Genomic DNA, 19693 nt, shown 5'->3' with positions numbered 1-19693 from the left:
GTACCACCCGGTTGGTTTCAATGTGATCCGTCTTCGGGTTGTAGCTCCAATTGGCTCTGCTGGGCGGCGCCGCGTTGAAGGGCGGCAGATCGATGAGGTTCGCGGGGCCGTTGTTCTTCACGTAGAAGAAAGTTCCTTGCCAGGCGCGGCAGGACTCGAGGCCGGAGAATTTGAAGAAAGTGCTCCCTTGGCGGGAGCCGACGATGCAAGACCCGCACTGCACGGGCGGTTTGGGCTTAGGAATTTCCCTGCCCTGCACGGAATTAATCCGCAGAGCAAAGAAGCGGGCAAACGTCTCACGAGTGGGACGAATGCCAATGTAGGCCTCCATGAATGTGGCAAAACAGGAAAGGTAGAAAATGGCGTTGCTAGGGAGGTGATGAGGTTGGAGTTCATAGAAATTTAGGAACTCCCGGAAAAAAGGCGAAGCGGGAAGGCCGAAGCCACGCTCAAAATGAGCAAGGAAAACAACGTGTTCACCGGGCTGGAGCTCCGGTTCGGTTTCGTCACCGGGAAGCCGGCAGGTTACTCCTTCCGGAATCCTGCGCGACCGGTATAGCCAATCGATCTCGTATTCGGTAACATTGGGGCCCATCCAGGCTCCACTGGTGATAGGGGAAGGCTCTACGCCGGAAGCTTGGCTAGAGCTACCAGATTCTAGGTGGCTACCGGATTCTTGGCGGCTACCGGATTCCTGCTGGCTGCCAGAATCGGTATCCATTGGATCTGAAGCCGTAGATCCACCGGAGGATTGTCTACGCCGGCTACCGGAGGAGGAAGAAGAAGAAGCAGAGGAAGATCCCTCGCTAGACATTGGTTTGGAGGCGAAAAAATAGAAATCCCACAGTTGAACCCCGCGCGAAGATCTACGAGTAAGAAGAAAATCAAAGAAAAAGAGGAAATAAGAACACTGTCGACCCAAGATCTGGAAAACGAGCAAATGGCAAGCAAAGTGAGATTAGTGCTAACCTCAGGCGGCGCGGTCGCTGGGGAAGATGTTCACCAGTGAAGGAGCGGGTCAACGGTCGCCGACGAGCACCGTCGACAGCGAAGCGGTGAAGGGCACGAAGAAGAAAGAATGCGGCGGTCGCAACGGAGGCGCTGCGAAGGATTTCCGCACGGCGAGGTCCGGCGGAGAAGCGGCGTGAGTTCGCCAGGCAGCAAAGCTCGAGCGGACGACGGCGGGCGGAGAACGGCGGAGGCGCAGCGAGCGAAGAACACTACGCGCGAAGGATGGAGAATGCAAGAAGAGGAAGAAGAAAGGGCAGTTCTCCTTATAAAGAAGAGGGAGCGTGGGCCGAAAACCGTCGGGCCGCGGCGGTTCGCTTCGCGGGCCGCGACGGTTCGCACCGCGGGCCGCCACGTGGCGAGGAGGTACACGCGAAAAAATAGGAGGGCGCACGGAGGCACACACAGATCCGAAGTGGCTAGTGGGATCCGCAGTGCTGCATTTAATGTACGCGCGGGAGTCGAAGCGAAATGACAACTGACACTGGCGCGCCAGTTAACAGTGCGCATGTCACTGACAGGCGCGGGGCCCGAAATATTCTCGACTTCACCGAGGAAGGAGTAAATGCGAATGATACCGGAGAAAAGAGATGCCGGGGAATTCCTTGCAAAGAGAGAAAAGACAAATAAGAGCAAAGATGCCGGATCCAAGCTCAAAGCCGGAGAGATTAAACCGGTATCCTAAAAACATGAAAACCTGGCATGGTCTGTAGGATAGAATCCTCCAGACTATACCAGCTTCGGGGACTAATGTTGGGGGGATAACCCCCGGTATGCCAAAGGCATGCCAAACCGGATGGTTTGAGTCATCGAGATACCGGTTTAATATTCTTACCGGAACACGAAAGTAAGAGTTTGGTTAAATGAAGCTAAGCCGGTATCCCCAAGAGGGGTATACCGGAACCTGGTAAAGAAGATACCGGAAGGAAGGGCACATCGGCGGGGACTGGTCAAAGATTCTCTTCGGAGCTAGAAGACAAGGATGAGCTAAGCAAAGTGGCTTTAATCGTAGCCACAGCGCCAAAGAGAGAGGTGACGCTGAAAGAAGCCGAAGGACGTCAGCGTCCCTGATTAAAGAAGACCCCGGCGTCATCTGTGATTAAAGTAGCTTTGTAAAGTAGTTTGTCCAGTCAAAGATGCCATTAGGGTTTCTTGTTCTGTAAGCCACCCTCTCCCCTATATAAGGAGAGGGGGCACTGCCTAATACGGGCGCGTGCACACAGAGGAGATTAGAGCATAGACCTTGTACCTAAGAACCTGTAAACATGTTGAGATCAATGAAGCTAGCGATCTAGTAAAGAGTTCTTCCTCTTGTCTCTCTTCTTGCATACCGGCCTTTGGTTGTGTTCTTGAGGAAAGCATCCGGAAGTTCATCCCATCTAGTCGCAAACCCTCCCCCGAATCCTCTAGCGCCCATTCGGCCCCAACTTAAGCCATCCCATGGCATCTGCTCGTTCGCCACGACGACAATCTTTGAGATCTTCGTGCATACTAACATGGGTGAAAAATTCATCTATATTATCTCTTCCAATTATAGACCCTTGTCCCACATGTATATCTTTTAAAGTAAAATTAGGAGGAAACATGATTAAGTAAGTAAAGTAAATGCAAGTAACTAATTTTTTTGTGTTTTTAATATGGCAAACAAGATAGCAAATAAAGTAAAACGAGCAACTAATTTTGTGTGTGTTTTGTTTAGTGCAGCAAACAAAGTAGTAAATAAAAGTAAAGCAAGACAAAAACAAAATAAAGAGATTGGAGGTGGAGACTCCCCTTGCAGCGTGTCTTGATCTCCCTGGCAACGGCACCAGAAAAAGAGCTTGATACGCGTACAGCACGCGTCCGTTGGGAACCCCAAGAGGAAGGTGTGATGCGTACAACGGCAAGTTTTCCCTCAGTAAGAAACCAAGGTTTATCGAACCAGTAGGAGCCAAGAAGCACGTTGAAGGTTGATGGCGGCGGAGTGTAGTGCGGCGCAACACCAGGGATTCCGGCGCCAACGTGGAACCTACACAACACAACCAAATTACTTTGCCCCAACGTGACAGTGAGGTTGTCAATCTCACCGGCTTGCTGTAACAAATGATTAGATGTATAGTGTGGATGATGATTGTTTGCAGAAAACAGTAGAACAAGTATTGCAGTAGATTGTATTCGATTAAAAGAATGGACCGGGGTCCACAGTTCACTAGTGGTGTCTCTCCCATAAGATAATTAGCATGTTGGGTGAATAAATTACAGTTGGGCAATTGACAAATAAAGAGGGCATGACCATGCACATACATGATATGATGAGTATTGTGAGATTTAATTGGGCACTACGACAAAGTACATAGACCGCTATCCATCATGCATCTATGCCTAAAAAGTCCACCTTCAGGTTATCATCCGAACCCCTTCCAGTATTAAGTTGCAAACAACAGACAATTGCATTAAGTATGGTGCGTAATGTAATCAACAACTACATCCTTAGACATAGCATCGATGTTTTATCCCTAGTGGCAACAGCACATCCACAACCTTAGAACTTTCTGTCACTGTCCTAGATTTAATGGAGGCATGAACCCACTATCGAGCATAAATACTCCCTCTTGGAGTTACAAGCAAAAACTTGGCCAGAGCCTCTACTAGTAACGGAGAGCATGCAAGATCATAAACAACACATAGATAATAGATTGATAATCAACATAGCATAGTATTCTCTATTCATCGGATCCCAACAAACACAACATATAGCATTAAAGATAGATGATCTTGATCATGTTAGGCAGCTCACAAGATCCAACAATGAAGCACAATTAGGATAAGACGACCATCTAGCTACTGCTATGAACCCATAGTCCAGGGGTGAACTACTCACTCATCACTCCGGAGGCGACCATGGCGGTGAAGAGTCCTCCGGGAGATGATTCCCCTCTCCGGCAGGGTGCCGGAGGCGATCTCCTGAATCCCCCGAGATGGGATTGGCGGCGGCGTCTCTGGAAGGTTTTCCGTATCGTGGCTCTCGGTACTGGGGTATTCGCGACGAAGACTTTAAGTAGGCGGAAGGGCGGAGTCGGAGGGCTGACGGGGGCCCCACACGCTAGGGCCGCGCGGGCCCCTCCTGGGCCGCGCCGCCCTAGTGTGGCGGCGCCTCGTCGCCCCACTTTGGTTCCCCTTCGGTGTTCTGGAAGCTTCGTGGAAAAATAGGCCCCTGGGCGTTGATTTCGTCCAATTCCGAGAATATTTCCTTACTAGGATTTCTGAAACCAAAAACAGCAGAAAACATCAACTGGCTCTTCGGCATCTTGTTAATAGGTTAGTGCCGGAAAATGCATAAATATGACATAAAGTATGCATAAAACATGTAGGTATCACCAATAAAGTGGCATGGAACATAAGAAATTATCGATACGTTGGAGACATATCAGGGGGTTTATGGGACGATATGATCTAAACCCTAACTGTAGTTTTTTGGCTTTTTCGTGGTTTATGGGTATGATTGCAGATGCAATCTACACTAGGAAAACAGTAAAATCTCACCGAGCAACCTGAAATCTGATACCACTTGATAGGGCAAAGGTGGTTGATGACCCACAAGTATAGGGAATCACGACAGTCTTCGCGGGAAGTAAAACCCAATTTATTGATTCGACACAAGGGGAGCCAAAGAATACTTGAAAGCCTTAACAGCGGAGTTGTCAATTCAGCTGCACCTTGAAACAGACTTGCTCGCGAGAGTTTATCAGTAGTAACAGTTTTATAGCAGTAGCAGTAGTGAAATATCAGCAACAGTGTAACAAAAACAGCAGTAGTGATTATAGTAAACAGCAGGATTAAAATACTGTAGGCACAGGGATGGATGAACGGGCGTTGCATGGATGAGAGAAACTCATGTAACAATCAAAGACAATCCATAGGCATGTGTTCCATATTTAGTCGTACGTGCTCGCAATGAGAAACTTGCACAACATCTTTTGTCCTACCAGCCGGTGGCAGCCGGGCCTCTAGGGAATCTACTGGAAATTAAGGTACTCCTTTTAATAGAGCACCGGAGCAAAGCATTAACACTCCGTGAACACATGTGATCCTCACATCACTGCCTTCCCCTCCGGTTGTCCCAATATCTGTCACTTTGGGGCCTCGGGTTCCGGACAACGACATGTGTATACAACTTGCAGGTAAGATCATAAAACAATGAATATCATCATGAAACAATAACATGTTCAGATCTGAGATCATGGCACTCGGGCCTTAGTGACAAGCATTAAGCATAACAAGTTGCAACAATATCATTAAAGTACCAATTACGGAGACTAGGCACTATGCTCTAACAATCTTATACTATTACATGACCAATCTCATCCAATCCCTACCATCCCCTTCAGCCTACAGCGGGGGAATTACTCACACATGGATGGGGGAAACATGGCTGGTCGATGGAGAGGCGTCGGTGGTGATGATGCCGATGATCTCCTCCAATTCCCAATCCCGGCGGAGTGCCAGAACGGAGTTTCTGGTCCCGAGAGATTTTCGCGATGGCGGCGGTGTTCTGGATGTCTTCTGGCGATTTTGACTTCCCATCTCGCTTTTTTAGATCGAAACCCTTAAATAGTCCAGAGGGAGGCGTCAGAGGCTGGTCGAGGCGGCCTCACCATAGGGCGGCGCGCCCCCCTCCTAGGCCGCGCCGGCCCATGGTGTGGGGGCCGTAGGCCCCCCCTGGCCTGCCCTTCTGGCTCCGTGAATCTTCGGGGAAAATAAGCCCTTTGACATTAATTCCGGGGATTTTCCTGAAAGTTGAATTTCTGCACAAAAACGAGACTCCAGGGCAATTCTGCTAAAAACAACGTTAGTCCGTGTTAGTTGTATCCAAAATACACAAATTAGAGGCAAAACAATAGCAAAACTGTTCGGGAAAGTAGATACGTTTTGGACGTATCAACTCCCCCCAAGCTTAGCTTATTGCTTGTCCTCAAGCAATTCAGTTAACAACTGAGTGCGATAAAAGAACTTTCACGAACACATTTGTTCATATGATGTAAATATTCTCATGATATGGACAAGTACTTAGGCAATTCATAATAAGATACATGCAAATAAAATCATCTAATAGCTATGTCAATCATGGAAAAGGTACCAACAAATTAATAATAAGCATCATGAATCATGTCTATCAGCAGGATTGCAATGTCCATAAAAAGATATGATAAAGTGGTATCTCGCTTGCTCGTATTTGTACAGCAAAACATAAATGCTCGGGGACCTTTGAAGTTCATGGAAAGACTAGAAGTAGAGATTGTCAAAGATAAAAGCATCAAAGTTATACCACAGTTAATCACATTTTGGGACAAGCATATTATACTAAGAATGACAGTTGTGCTCTCAAGAAAGTTCTCAAAGAAAGGATGGTGACTCAACATAAAAGTAAAAGATTGACCCTTCGCAGAGGGAAGCAGGGATTAACATGCGCTAGAGCTTTTCATTTTTAAAACAGGAGTAAATTATTTTGAGAGGTGTTTATTGTTGTCAACGAATGGTAATGGGTACTCCAACTACCTCGTCAACCAGACTTTCAAGAGCGGCTCCGATGAAGGACGTTATCTCTACCAGCAAGGTAGATCATCCCTCTTCTCTTTTGTTTACACACGTACTTTAGTTTTATTATGGGTGACACTCCCCCCAACCTTTGCTTACACAAGCCATGGCTAACCAAATCCTCGGGTGCCTTCCAACAATCTCATACCATGGAGGAGTGTCTATTTGTAAAATTAAGTTGCTTACTGATGAATCAGGGCAAAACATGTGAAGAGAATTAAGTTTGATTAAATGGGGCTGGGAACCCCGTTGCCAGCTCTTATTATGAAAGTCTGTCAAAAGTAAATGACAAGGTTGAAAGATAAACACCACATACTTCCTCATGAGCTATAAAACATTGACAAAAATTGAGAAGCATTTTGAAGGTTTAAAGGTAGCGCATGAGAATTTACTTGGAATGGTTTGAAATGCCATGCATAGGTATTTATGGTGGACACTTTGGAGTGACTTGGTTTTCAGGGGTTTGGAAGCACGAGCAGCGTTCCCGCTCAGTACAAGTGAAGGCTAGCAATAGACTGGGGAGCGACAATCAAGAGAGCAGTAACCGTCATAATCATGCTTGCGGCAAAATAAATTAATGGAGGCATAAAAGTGATACAAGAACTCTGAGGCAAAGTAAATCATCGAGGCTTAATTGACTTTTGTTCAGTCATATGCATGCGTGAGCATGTGCCAAGTCGATTCAAATGAATTATTCAGAGGAGGATACCACAATGTCATACCTATTTATGAATAAAACAATGCAAGCAAACATCTATGACATGCTACTCATATTAATAAACTGGAGCTAATCATGAGAGATCATGAACTACTAGACTTTCTTAAATGACATATACCTCACATGAACCAACTAAGCATGCTCACATGGATGAGTATATGTAAAAAAATGAAAACAAATAGAGTTCATACCAGCCTCTCACCACAGTCGAATTGTCGTAGATCGTCATTATTGCCTTTCACTTGTGTAGCTTGAATAATATGGAATGAAAACCACGCTCCAGCTCCAGCCACCGAAGACCATTGAACTCCATAATGAACTTTACAAAACCAAAGAAGAACAGCAAATATTTTTGGTGTTTTCGAATTGGAAACAAGAACAAAAGGAAACAAGCAAACAAAGCAAAATCTTTTTGGATTTTCTTATAGCAAACCAACGATAGCAAATAAAGCAAGAACCCAAAATAAACAAATGGTGAAGAGAAACAACAGAAATATTTTAGGTCTTTTTGTGTTTTAGGAAAGAAACAAGGCAAAAACAAGAAAATGAAAACTAGAAGAGTCACATAAACACAAAGCAGCAGGAATTCGTCAAACTTGACAGCAGTACAGTAATCGATTTTTAAGAAATTCTTCCGCTGCTCAGATCAAAAAGTGTTCAACTAATTAAAGTTAGATAACAACCTGGGGAACATGCACAAAAATTGGCTTCGCAAAATAACGTTCTGGCTGTTTTGAGATTTTTTTTTGATATCAGTCCAGAATCTGTTTTCAGGCAGCACTTCCCCAAATATCATCTCCCTCTTATTAGAAAACCACTTTAAGAAACTAAACAAGTATGTACAAGTATCCAGCAACTATAATATGCAAAGAATGAGTGATGCCGGTATACCTCCCCCCAAGCTTAGGCTTTTGGCCTAAGTGGAGTTCAATCCCATGGTGCCCATGAAGTAGCACCTCCGTAGTACGACGAGGATGGATCCTGTTCCGGGTATGTGCTGGAAGAAGCACCAGGATACGTGACGGTGTAGTCGTGGGAGGGCTCAGCGTTCTCGGAGTCATGCTGCTGGTGGAACCCATGTATCCTCAGCTGCTCATCCACCTCCTCCTTAGAGCGCGACCACGGTTTCCTGTGAATATCGAACAAATCGGGCTGCGGCAAAGGGATTTCCCTCTCATCCCCGTCAGTAAACAACATTCTATAGACCATATTATCTAAACTAGAGTCAGTTGTAACAAATTGGTGACTCTTCATAGCAGCAATATCAAGCCTTATACGAGTTAATTTCACATCAGTAGGGTCAAGAGGAAGATCTAGATATGCCAAAATGCGTGATGCAACAATTCCTCCAAAAATAGGCCCCTTGTTAGACAAACGGCGAGCAACAAGCGCACCAAGATGATAAGGTGTCTCTCCAGTAAGTGCAGCAACTAGGAAAGCAAGATGATAACTAGAAATATTGCTAGTGTTCTCCCTACCAAGAATGCTAGTAGCAAGATAGTAAGCGAAATATTTAATGGCAGGGAGTTGAATGTTTCTTATCTTGCCGCGCTGAATGGTGCGGCAATCATCATTGGTGACTCCTCGATAGAGCTCCAGCAAAGCCTTGGGATTGTTCTCGATCTTCTTCGCTGTACCTACAGGGGCAATATCCAATGCAGTACAAAAATCCTTCAACTTCATAGTAATAGGATTACCATAAATCCTGAATGCAACTGATGGTTGATAGTGCTTGTTGTTGAACTAAAAGCTCTCAAAAAAGATTTTAGTTAGCATGTAGTATTGATCCCTCTCATCTTCCATATAGGCGGTTAAGCCCACATTACCGACGAGGACCAAAAAATCATCCAGCAACCCTGCATTACTCAAAAAGTTATAACATGGAAAAGATGAAACGTTAGGTACTCCATTGTCCTCTTCGGCTTCGAAGCTCGGTGCGATGACATCCTCATTATAGGATCGTCTAATCCGAGTGGATGACCTTGAGGGCCTCCCCGTGCTTGTCGTCTCTCTTTCAAACACTTCTCCAAAGTTATAGTTATCCATCTTCCTTTTCTGAAATTTTTCAACAAACATTATAAAATTTGATTTGGTGACATATAATTGAGGGAAACTACTATAGGAACTTGGTAGAGTACTAATCATGCATCAAAACTAGTTTTTACAACTTAGAACAAGCATGCAATCTCACTAAACATGTTACCTACAGCAGCAAAATATTCAAGATATACTCAACCAAACAAAATTCTACTTGGATAATCAGAGGAGTCACATACCGGAGAGCAAATGTGCCAAATTTCAGACAGAAATCTGGGCTGAGCAAAGAGATCGAGAAATCCTGAGCTCTTTGTAACGGCCCAGGGTAACACCCATATTAGAATTGCTTGTTCTTTTTCTTTTATGCATCATGGCATCATGCATCATCACATCCATGTTTTTTTTGTTTTAACAAATAAAAATTATTTCATAAACCCTAAACTATTTTCTTTTTCCTCTCATATGGTTTCTATATTAAACCTCCTCTACTATTCATTTAACAAAACCTTAAAACATATATTTAAAGTATTGTAAAATTCTTTTTAAAATAGGATTGAAGTTTCAATTTATCTTTCGCAAAAATCCCTCCGCTCTTTTTGTTCCTGCTTATTTCCCTCTCATTTATTTTCTTTCGGCAAATGGAGAGATTCACCACTTCTTGAAAAATGGCCGCACCAATCTCCTCATAGCAGCCATTCTTTATTTCTTGGTATCTTGCTTTGTGCCCTACAGGCAGCCCACATCCTTATCTTTTTCTTGTTCTCTTCATGCACCTACAGAGCACGAGATGAGCGTGCTTCTCCTCACGTCATACTCCACCACCAAGCCAACCACTCCACCTTTCCCCTCTATAATTCCTACAGCAAAACCTAATTCCTCTTCTTCCCCACCTTGCGCCGCCGTTTCCCATCTTCCTCTTGTCCACGCAAAACATCAGGTAGAGGAGGTTCAGGAACTTCACAAAATTCAGAGAACCACCGAGAAATTTTGCCAAAGAAGTCCCATCAGCGCTCCTGTTCTTTGCTGCTATCTGCCATGCTGAGCATGGGGATGGAAACCTCGTGACCTCAGCTTCCTCCTCACCCAGTTCACGGAGCCGGAGCAGTTCCGGGACATCTTCCCCGTCCTCGACTCCGTCGCGCGCCTACACGTACAACGTCCTCGTCATGCGTCCGCGACGGTGACCACCGCGGCCATCTCCTTCCTAGGCGTCTTCACGCGTCGCCGAGCCGAGCCCTTCGCCAACAACCCCGACGTGAGCTCCTCTCCCGTTTCCCCTTCTGCCCCTTCCGTTTCGTGGTCGTCGCCATCAGTTTTTCGGCCGTGCTGCTGCTCTATTTCCGTCATCGACAGTTCGTCAGTTTCGACAGTCACAGGTTCCAGTTTTTGCTGTTTCGCGGTCTCAAGTTTCGGTGCAGATCCTCGCCGGCACAGGTCACCCCAGCACGATCTTCTTGTTCCGCTAGATGCACAACATCACAAGCTTCGTTTTGGTTTTTGAATCATCCAAAACCGTGCAGTATAGCCGACACCATCATCATCCAAAGTTCCACCCGAAAACTGTTTGCAGTTTTTGCTGTTCGTCGACCGTGTCGCTGACCTGTTTTCGGGGGAGTCTCCCTGTCACTACCGTGCACCGTTTTCACCCAAATCAGTCCCATTTGAATCAGGGTACACCCCTCTTGCTCAACTATGTCATGTACACGCATATAAGCGCCCATTTCGGTCTCCATCATCGTCCAAAGTTGCTGCCAGCAGCTGTTCTGTTTCAGTTGCAACTGTCTCATTCTTCAGTTAACCTGTGTACACACTTTAGTTTGTATGCATCCCGGTTAGAGTTAAACACGCAACAACAGCACACTGTCACCTCATCTGATCCTTGACCCGCTCGGCCTGAGTTCAAATCCTGGCCGGCGCAGGACTTAAACCCTCTTTTTGCAAACTGCTGTTCACCAACATTTTTGCCCCTGCCTATTTTCAAACGTTTTAAAATTGCATTTTCTAAAATCCAAATCACACAAACTTTATATGCTTGAGTATCAACAAAACCGGATCTATCCATCTATTAAGTTTGTTTCAGCTTTTGAACAATATAAAATCTGACCACTTTCTAATTTGGGATTATTTTGCTATAACTTGCATAATTCATAACTTTAATTCTATAACTCCAAATTTAGTAAACTTTATGTCCATTTTGATCAGAAAAACATGAGGAACATGAATATGCCATCCATATGCCTGTTTGCATTCCGCATCATGTCGTTCCGTGATAGTTTGTGCATGTCACTTAACATATATGCGGAGTATTTCGGACGCCGACTATGGTTTTCCCGCTCCGTTTAACTTTGAAGTAGCGCACCCTTGCTATGTTGTACCGTGCTAATTCACCCTTAAATTTGACGATAGAAAATGCAACTCCAACCTAATTTGTGTGTCCGGGGTTCCGACTCCGATTATATTGGATAAGTTGCATTGCACCATCTATGTCATGTCATGCATATCATCTTGCTCATGCTGAATCTTCTTTATCTGTAGTAGTATGACTTGCATACGTTGTGTGTTCCAGCATTTGCTTCTTCCCGGATATGATCACGAAGTGGTGTGGTGAGATACGACAAGTTCTCCGGATGTTCCTCGGCAAGCTTTAACAGACAAGCATTTCCCCTATACTCCTGTCCCTGCAGGAGTCGCTCACCTATTTTATTTTGCTTTCTCCTTCATGCTATCCTTAAGTTGCGTTCTTGTCACGTGTCCTTTCCACTTGTTACCTCAAGCAGCCCATATTGCCACCACCACCTCCTACGGCTATTGTTTGGTTATCGAGTCTGCCCTTGCGAGTCGTAGTGCATGCTAGTGCTGTCTTACCGTGTTACCGTTATTGTTATCTTATCGGGTTATATGTTGGGAAGAATCATGGTTACTTTAGTTGTTGATATTTGTTTAGCGGAGGCATCGGTGGGTCAGCTGCTCGTTTTGTGACGGCTCACTTGTGTTTCCTAAATATCTTAGGACCCCGAGTTCTTGTTATCTGTTCCGAGACTGAGCGCTCTAACCACACGTGGATATGCTTACCGGGTCTCCCCTCGCCACTGCCGGAATCTACAGCTTTGTCCAGTGGCCACAACTAGTTTGGATGTTTGTTTGTTTCTCCCGGGCGTGCAAGCATGTTTCTTTGTGGTCAGATGATATGATGTTACTTTTGGGGAAGCCGTGAGTGCCTTGTATCCCCGTTGTCTCTTGCACGTCCGAAGGTGCGGCACGTATTGTTAAGAGGTCATCCTCTAGTGGGCTCTGATCCTCTTAGCCGTTCTCGCAACAGCTAGGTCCGCCTCGGAGTTTTGATCGGCTCTGAAACGGGTTAAACTTAGTTAGGTGGCTTCCTGGACATTGTTGTCGTGAAGGAGAGTGCGTGTCGTGATATCCACCTGTCGTAAGTGGGTTGATCGTGCGTGTGGGCACATTTGGGCACCCCTGCAGGGTTACAATCTTATCGATAAGCCGCGTCCGCGGTTATGGACGACTTGGAGCTGTATGACTCGACCATAGACAACCTACACCTGTTGTTTCAATTATAATTACTTGTGTAGTAAGTTAGCACCACTTCAATAATAAATGGTTAAAACTTGTCAACCGTGTGAGTGCCTTTGCCAGTACCTCCTTGCGAGGGGGGAACACATCGGCTGTGTTATGTTTGCAGAGTATAGAACTGCTAGTTTATGCGCTCTCTCATCTTCTCTGATTAGACGAATGTTGTAGAGTGTCTCTATAGGTTTTTTTAGTGCTTGCGCGGTGCCGCTTAACCCCACCATATTGCCTATGACGTTCCTCTTGCGTCCTCTAAGTCCCCTGCGTGCCTCAAGTACAAAGGACGACTGGTTGACGAATGCTTATACGTCTTGAAGTCTTGTTAAGTACGAACCCGTACTTATTGCTGCTTCTACGGGATATAACCGGGCAGGTATGAAGATATGTTCAAGATGACGACGTTAGCAAGGTTACCCTTCCGGCTTGGCCTGGGCAGGGTTATGGACGCCACTGGTTATCTTCAGGACTCTTAGTCCAAGTTGTATCTTGTCCGTACTCGGACGTATTCGATCTTCTGTATGATTTGGATCTTTGTATTGTATATTTGTATCTTGACTCGTTGGAGTCGTTGTTGTAATATATGTATCTTGTGGGCTATATTGTAATCCTGTTGTAATATTACCGCTCGTGTTAATTCATCTGGCATCACGTGTGTGATTCGTCGCGCACGTCGTGTCGGAGGGCGTCTTCGAATCGATATCGTGCGGATTTCGGCGGGATCGCTGGAATCTTCATGGTACCGGTTTCGGGGCGTCACAAGTTGGTATCAGAGCTCAGGTTGACGGTACCCCACTAGTCCAGCCTGTAGGATAACCTTGCCAACGGACGTTGTTGTGTCTAGTGTCAAAACCTATTTTCTAAAATTCGTTGTATAGTTCTGATTAGCTCTGATTTTCTCCTTATCTATATTCTTTCTCCTCTTACCTTTGCGAGTTTTGAGTCTTCTCTCTTATCTGAGTTTCTCCGAGTCTTAGGTTCCGACGCGGGTTGGACGATCTATGCTTTTCTCCTAATAGGTCCGATCTCAGAAGTCTCCCAACATAAGTGCATCATCAACAACGGAACAACGACTTCTTGTTAGTGGTGTCGCCGTTCTACGTGGAGCAAGAATTCTTGTTAGTGGTGTCGAGAAGATCAACACTTCGCCACAAGAAGGTCCCACGCCCAGGTCGGGTGAAGATCAACGATGCGCCATAAGATCCGATAGTTCACCTCTCTCCCCCGTACCTTGAGGTGGGATCTCGGGGCGCGATCCCTTGTTAGTGGTGTCGTTTGTAACGGCCCAGGGTAACACCCATATTAGAATTGCTTGTTCTTTTTCTTTTATGCATCATGGCATCATGCATCATCACATCCATGTTTTTTTTGTTTTAATAAATAAAAATTATTTCATAAACCCTAAACTATTTTCTTTTTCCTCTCATATGGTTTCTATATTAAACCTCCTCTACTATTCATTTAACAAAACCTTAAAACATATATTTAAAGTATTGTAAAATTCTTTTTAAAATAAGATTGAAGTTTCAATTTATCTTTCGCAAAAATCCCTCCGCTCTTTTTGTTCCTGCTTCTTTCCCTCTCATTTATTTTCTTTCGGCAAATGGAGAGATTCACCACTTCTTGAAAAATGGCCGCACCAATCTCCTCATAGCAGCCATTCTTTATTTCTTGGTATCTTGCTTTGTGCCCTACAGGCAGCCCACATCCTTATCTTTTTCTTGTTCTCTTCGTGCACCTACAGAGCACGAGATGAGCGTGCTTCTCCTCACGTCATACTCCACCACCAAGCCAACCACTCCACCTTTCCCCTCTATAATTCCTACAGCAAAACCTAATTCCTCTTCTTCCCCACCTTGCGCCGCCGTTTCCCATCTTCCTCTTGTCCACGCAAAACATCAGGTAGAGGAGGTTCAGGAACTTCACAAAATTCAGAGAACCACCGTGAAATTTTGCCAAAGAAGTCCCATCAGCGCTGCTGTTTCTTGCTGCTATCTGCCATGCTGAGCATGGGGATGGAAACCTCGTGACCTCAGCTTCCTCCTCACCCAGTTCACGGAGCCGGAGCAGTTCCGGGACATCTTCCCCGTCCTCGACTCCGTCGCGCGCCTACACGTACAACGTCCTCGTCATGCGTCCGCGACGGTGACCACCGCGGCCATCTCCTTCCCAGGCGTCTTCACGCGTCGCCGAGCCGAGCCCTTCGCCAACAACCCCGACGTGAGCTCCTCTCCCGTTTCCCCTTCTGCCCCTTCCGTTTCGTGGTCGTCGCCATCAGTTTTTCGGCCGTGCTGCTGCTCTATTTCCGTCATCGACAGTTCGTCAGTTTCGACAGTCACAGGTTCCAGTTTTTGCTGTTTCGCGGTCTCAAGTTTCGGTGCAGATCCTCGCCGGCACAGGTCACCCCAGCACGATCTTCTTGGTCCGCTAGATGCACAACATCACAAGCTTCGTTTTGGTTTTTGAATCATCCAAAACCGTGCAGTATAGCCGACACCATCATCATCCAAAGTTCCACCCGAAAACTGTTTGCAGTTTTTGCTGTTCGTCGACCGTGTCGCTGACCTGTTTTCGGGGGAGTCTCCCTGTCACTACCGTGCACCGTTTTCACCCAAATCAGTCCCATTTGAATCAGGGTACACCCCTCTTGCTCAACTATGTCATGTACACGCATATAAGCGCCCATTTCGGTCTCCATCATCGTCCAAAGTTGCTGCCAGCAGCTGTTCTGTTTCAGTTGCAACTGTCTCATTCTTAGTTAACCTGTGTACACACTTTAGTTTGTATGCATCCCGGTTAGAGTCAAACACGCAACAGCAGCACACTGTCACCTCATCTGATCCTTGACCCGCTCGGCCTGAGTTCAAATCCTGGCCGGCGCAGGACTTAAACCCTCTTTTTGCAAACTGCTGTTCACCAACATTTTTGCCCCTGCCTATTTTCAAACGTTTTAAAATTGCATTTTCTAAAATCCAAATCACACAAACTTTATATGCTTGAGTATCAACAAAACCGGATCTATCCATCTATTAAGTTTGTTTCAGCTTTTGAACAATATAAAATCTGACCACTTTCTAATTTGGGATTATTTTGCTATAACTTGCATAATTCATAACTTTAATTCTATAACTCCAAATTTAGTAAACTTTATGTCCATTTTGATCAGAAAAACATGAGGAACATGAATATGCCATCCATATACCTGTTTGCATTCCGCATCATGTCGTTCCGTGATAGTTTGTGCATGTCACTTAACATATATGCGGAGTATTTCGGACGCCGACTATGGTTTCCCCGCTCCGTTTAACTTTGAAGTAGCGCACCCTTTCTATGTTGTACCGTGCTAATTCACCCTTAAATTTGACGATAGAAAATGCAACTCCAACCTAATTTGTGTGTCCGGGGTTCCGACTCCGATTAAATTGGATAAGTTGCATTGCACCATCTATGTCATGTCATGCATATCATCTTGCTCATGCTGATTCTTCTTTATCCGTAGTAGTAAGACTTGCATACGTTGTGTGTTCCAGCATTTGCTTCTTCCCGGATATGATCACGAAGTGGTGTGGTGAGATACGACAAGTTCTCCGGATGTTCCTCGGCAAGCTTTAACAGGCAAGCATTTCCCCTATACTCCTGTCCCTGCAGGAGTCGCTCACCTATTTTATTTTGCTTTCTCCCTCATGCTATCCTTAAGTTGCGTTCTTGTCACGTGTCCTTTCCACTTGTTACCTCAAGCAGCCCATATTGCCACCACCACCTCCTACGGCTATTGTTTGGTTATCGAGTCTGCCCTTGCGAGTCGTAGTGCATGCTAGTGCTGTCTTACCGTGTTACCGTTATTATTATCTTATCGGGTTATATGTTGGGAAGAATCATGGTTACTTTAGTTGTTGATATTTGTTTAGCGGAGGCATCGGTGGGTCAGCTGCTCGTTTTGTGACGGCTCACTTGTGTTTCCTAAATATCTTAGGACCCCGAGTTCTTGTTATCTGTTCCGAGACTAAGCACTCTAACCACACGTGGGTATGCTTACCGGGTCTCCCCTCGACCACCGCTTAGGAATCTACAGCTTTGTCCAGTGGCCACAACTAGTTTGGATGTTTGTTTGTTTCTCCCGGGCGTGCAAGCATGTTTCTTTGTGGTCAGATGATATGATGTTACTTTTGGGGAAGCCGTGAGTGCCTTGTATCCCCGTTGTCTCTTGCACGTCCGAAGGTGCGGCACGTATTGTTAAGAGGTCATCCTCTAGTGGGCTCTGATCCTCTTAGCCGTTCTCGCAACAGCTAGGTCCGCCTCGGAGTTTTGATCGGCTCTGAAACGGGTTAAACTTAGTTAGGTGGCTTCCTGGACATTGTTGTCGTGAAGGAGAGTGCGTGTCGTGATATCCACCTGTCGTAAGTGGGTTGATCGTGCGTGTGGGCACATTTGGGCACCCCTGCAGGGTTACAATCTTATCGATAAGCCACGTTTGCGGTTATGGACGACTTGGAGCTGTATGACTCGACCATAGACAACCTACACCTGTTGTTTCAATTATAATTACTTGTGTAGTAAGTTAGCACCACTTCAATAATAAATGGTTAAAACTTGTCAACCGTGTGAGTGCCTTTGCCAGTACCTCCTTGCGAGGGGGGAACACATCGGCTGTGTTATGTTTGCAGAGTATAGAACTGCTAGTTTATGCGCTCTCTCATCTTCTCTGATTAGACGAATGTTGTAGAGTGTCTCTATAGGTTTTTTTAGTCCTTGCGCGGTGCCGCTTAACCCCACCATATTGCCTATGACGTTCCTCTTGCGTCCTCTAAGTCCCCTGCGTGCCTCAAGTACAAAGGACGACTGGTTGACGAATGCTTATACGTCTTGAAGTCTTGTTAAGTACGAACCCGTACTTATTGCTGCTTCTACGGGATATAACCGGGCAGGTATGAAGATATGTTCAAGATGACGACGTTAGCAAGGTTACCCTTCCGGCTTGGCCTGGGCAGGGTTATGGACGCCACTGGTTATCTTCAGGACTCTTAGTCCAAGTTGTATCTTGTCCGTACTCGGACGTATTCGATCTTCTGTATGATTTGGATCTTTGTATTGTATATTTGTATCTTGACTCGTTGGAGTCGTTGTTGTAATATATGTATCTTGTGGGCTATATTGTAATCCTGTTGTAATGTTACCGCTCGTGTTAATTCTTCTGGCATCACGTGTGTGATTCGTCGCGCACGTCGTGTCGGAGGGCGTCTTCGAATCGATATCGTGCGGATTTCGGCGGGATCGCTGGAATCCTCATGGTACCGGTTTTGGGGCGTCACACTCTTGAGCAAAACCGCGAGTGAGAGAAAGCTGGTACGAGTTTTTTCTGGAGAGAGAGTGAGATGGGAGAAAGAGATGAATAAGTGGGGCAAGGAGGGGCCCACACCATAGGGTGGCGCGCCCCCCTCCTTGGCCGCGCCGGCTGTTGGGGTGCAGCCCTGGGGTGCCCCACTAGTCATCCCCAGGTGCTCCCAGATGCCTCTTCGAAAAATATGACCAACGATATAATTTTTGTGAATTTTTGAAAACTTTGAAAAATGCACATTTCTGGGTATTAAATTTATTATTACTGGGCAGAAAAAGATTTTGAAATCTCTATACAACTAAAGAACTTTGCAAAACAAAAAGTGCTACAGCAAGTAGAACAAGTGGAGGAAGAAAGAGATGTTGTTTAGTTCCTCTATGCATATAAAATGTATTTGTTAACAAGGTTGATCAAGTCTTGCCACCAAATAAATTTTACATAGCATAAGAAGAAATAAACCTCAAATCAATCATGTTACCTTGAATTGTATTGATAGGGATCCAATCATAATATTTTGATATCCTTCTTTAGGCTCATATATAGGACAATCAATAACTCCCACTTTGATAGTTCTCACATTAGAAATTGTATTAACTCCACATACTTTATCAATCCTCTTGGGGAAATAAACGGTATGTTCCTTATCATCGACATTGAAAGTAACTTTTCCTTTATTGCAATCAATAACAGCCCCTGCGGTGTTAAGAAAAGGTCTCCCAAGAATAATAGACATATTATCATCTTCAGGCATTTCCAACACAACAAAATCAGTTAATATCAAGCAGTTATTAGTAACTTGAACAGGAACATCCTCACATATACCAACAGGAATAGCAGTAGATTTATCAGCCATTTGCAAAGATATATCAGTCGGTATCAACTTATCTAAATAAAGTCTCTTGTAAAGAGAAAAAGGCATAACACTAACACCCGCTCCCAAATCACATAGAGCAGTTCTAACATAATTATTCTTAGTAGAACAAGGAATAGTCGGTATACCTGGGTCGCCCAGCTTCTTTGGAACTTTGCCATTGAAAGAGTAATTAGCAAGCATAGTGGAAATCTCCTCATTAGAAATTTTCCTTTTGTTAGAGACAATATCTTTCATATACTTTGAATAAGGAGACAATTTAATAGCATCAGTCAAAGGGATTTGCAAGAATAAAGGTTTCATCCAATCACAAAATTTATTATAGTGTTCTTCTTCCTTTGATTTTAGTTTCTTAGCAGGAAAAGGCATTTGCTTTTGAACCCATGGTTCCCTTTCATTACCATGTTTCTTAGCAATAAAATCTTCTTTAGTATACTTTTTATTTTTATCATGCTTTTCAGGTTCATCTTCGACTTCTTCTTTATCAGAAGCATCATTCTTATCGTTATCTTTATCATGTTCATTACCACTTTCAGTTCAGCATCGGAAATAGAAATACTATTAGGAT

General features: G+C 44.9%; 1 long non-coding RNA gene across 2 annotated transcripts; it reads left to right on the top strand.

The window, feature by feature from the left end:
- Window positions 1-10071: 10071 nt before the first annotated feature.
- LOC127297430 (uncharacterized) lies at window positions 10072-18092 on the top strand. Of its 2 annotated transcripts, none has more exons than XR_011756344.1 (4): window positions 10072-10592; window positions 11904-15139; window positions 16450-16534; window positions 17845-18092. It is a non-coding gene; the product is annotated as an uncharacterized lncRNA (long non-coding RNA). The 2 variants fall into 2 exon arrangements; XR_007849151.2 differs by having other exon boundaries at window positions 10077-10592; window positions 13296-15139.
- Window positions 18093-19693: the final 1601 nt, after the last annotated feature.

Source organism: Lolium perenne, chromosome 1, assembly GCF_019359855.2.
Source record: "Lolium perenne isolate Kyuss_39 chromosome 1, Kyuss_2.0, whole genome shotgun sequence".
Lineage (NCBI taxonomy): Eukaryota > Viridiplantae > Streptophyta > Magnoliopsida > Poales > Poaceae > Lolium > Lolium perenne.
The sequence above is the reverse complement of the archived record's forward strand: the minus strand, read 5'-3'. Positions and strand labels throughout refer to the sequence as shown.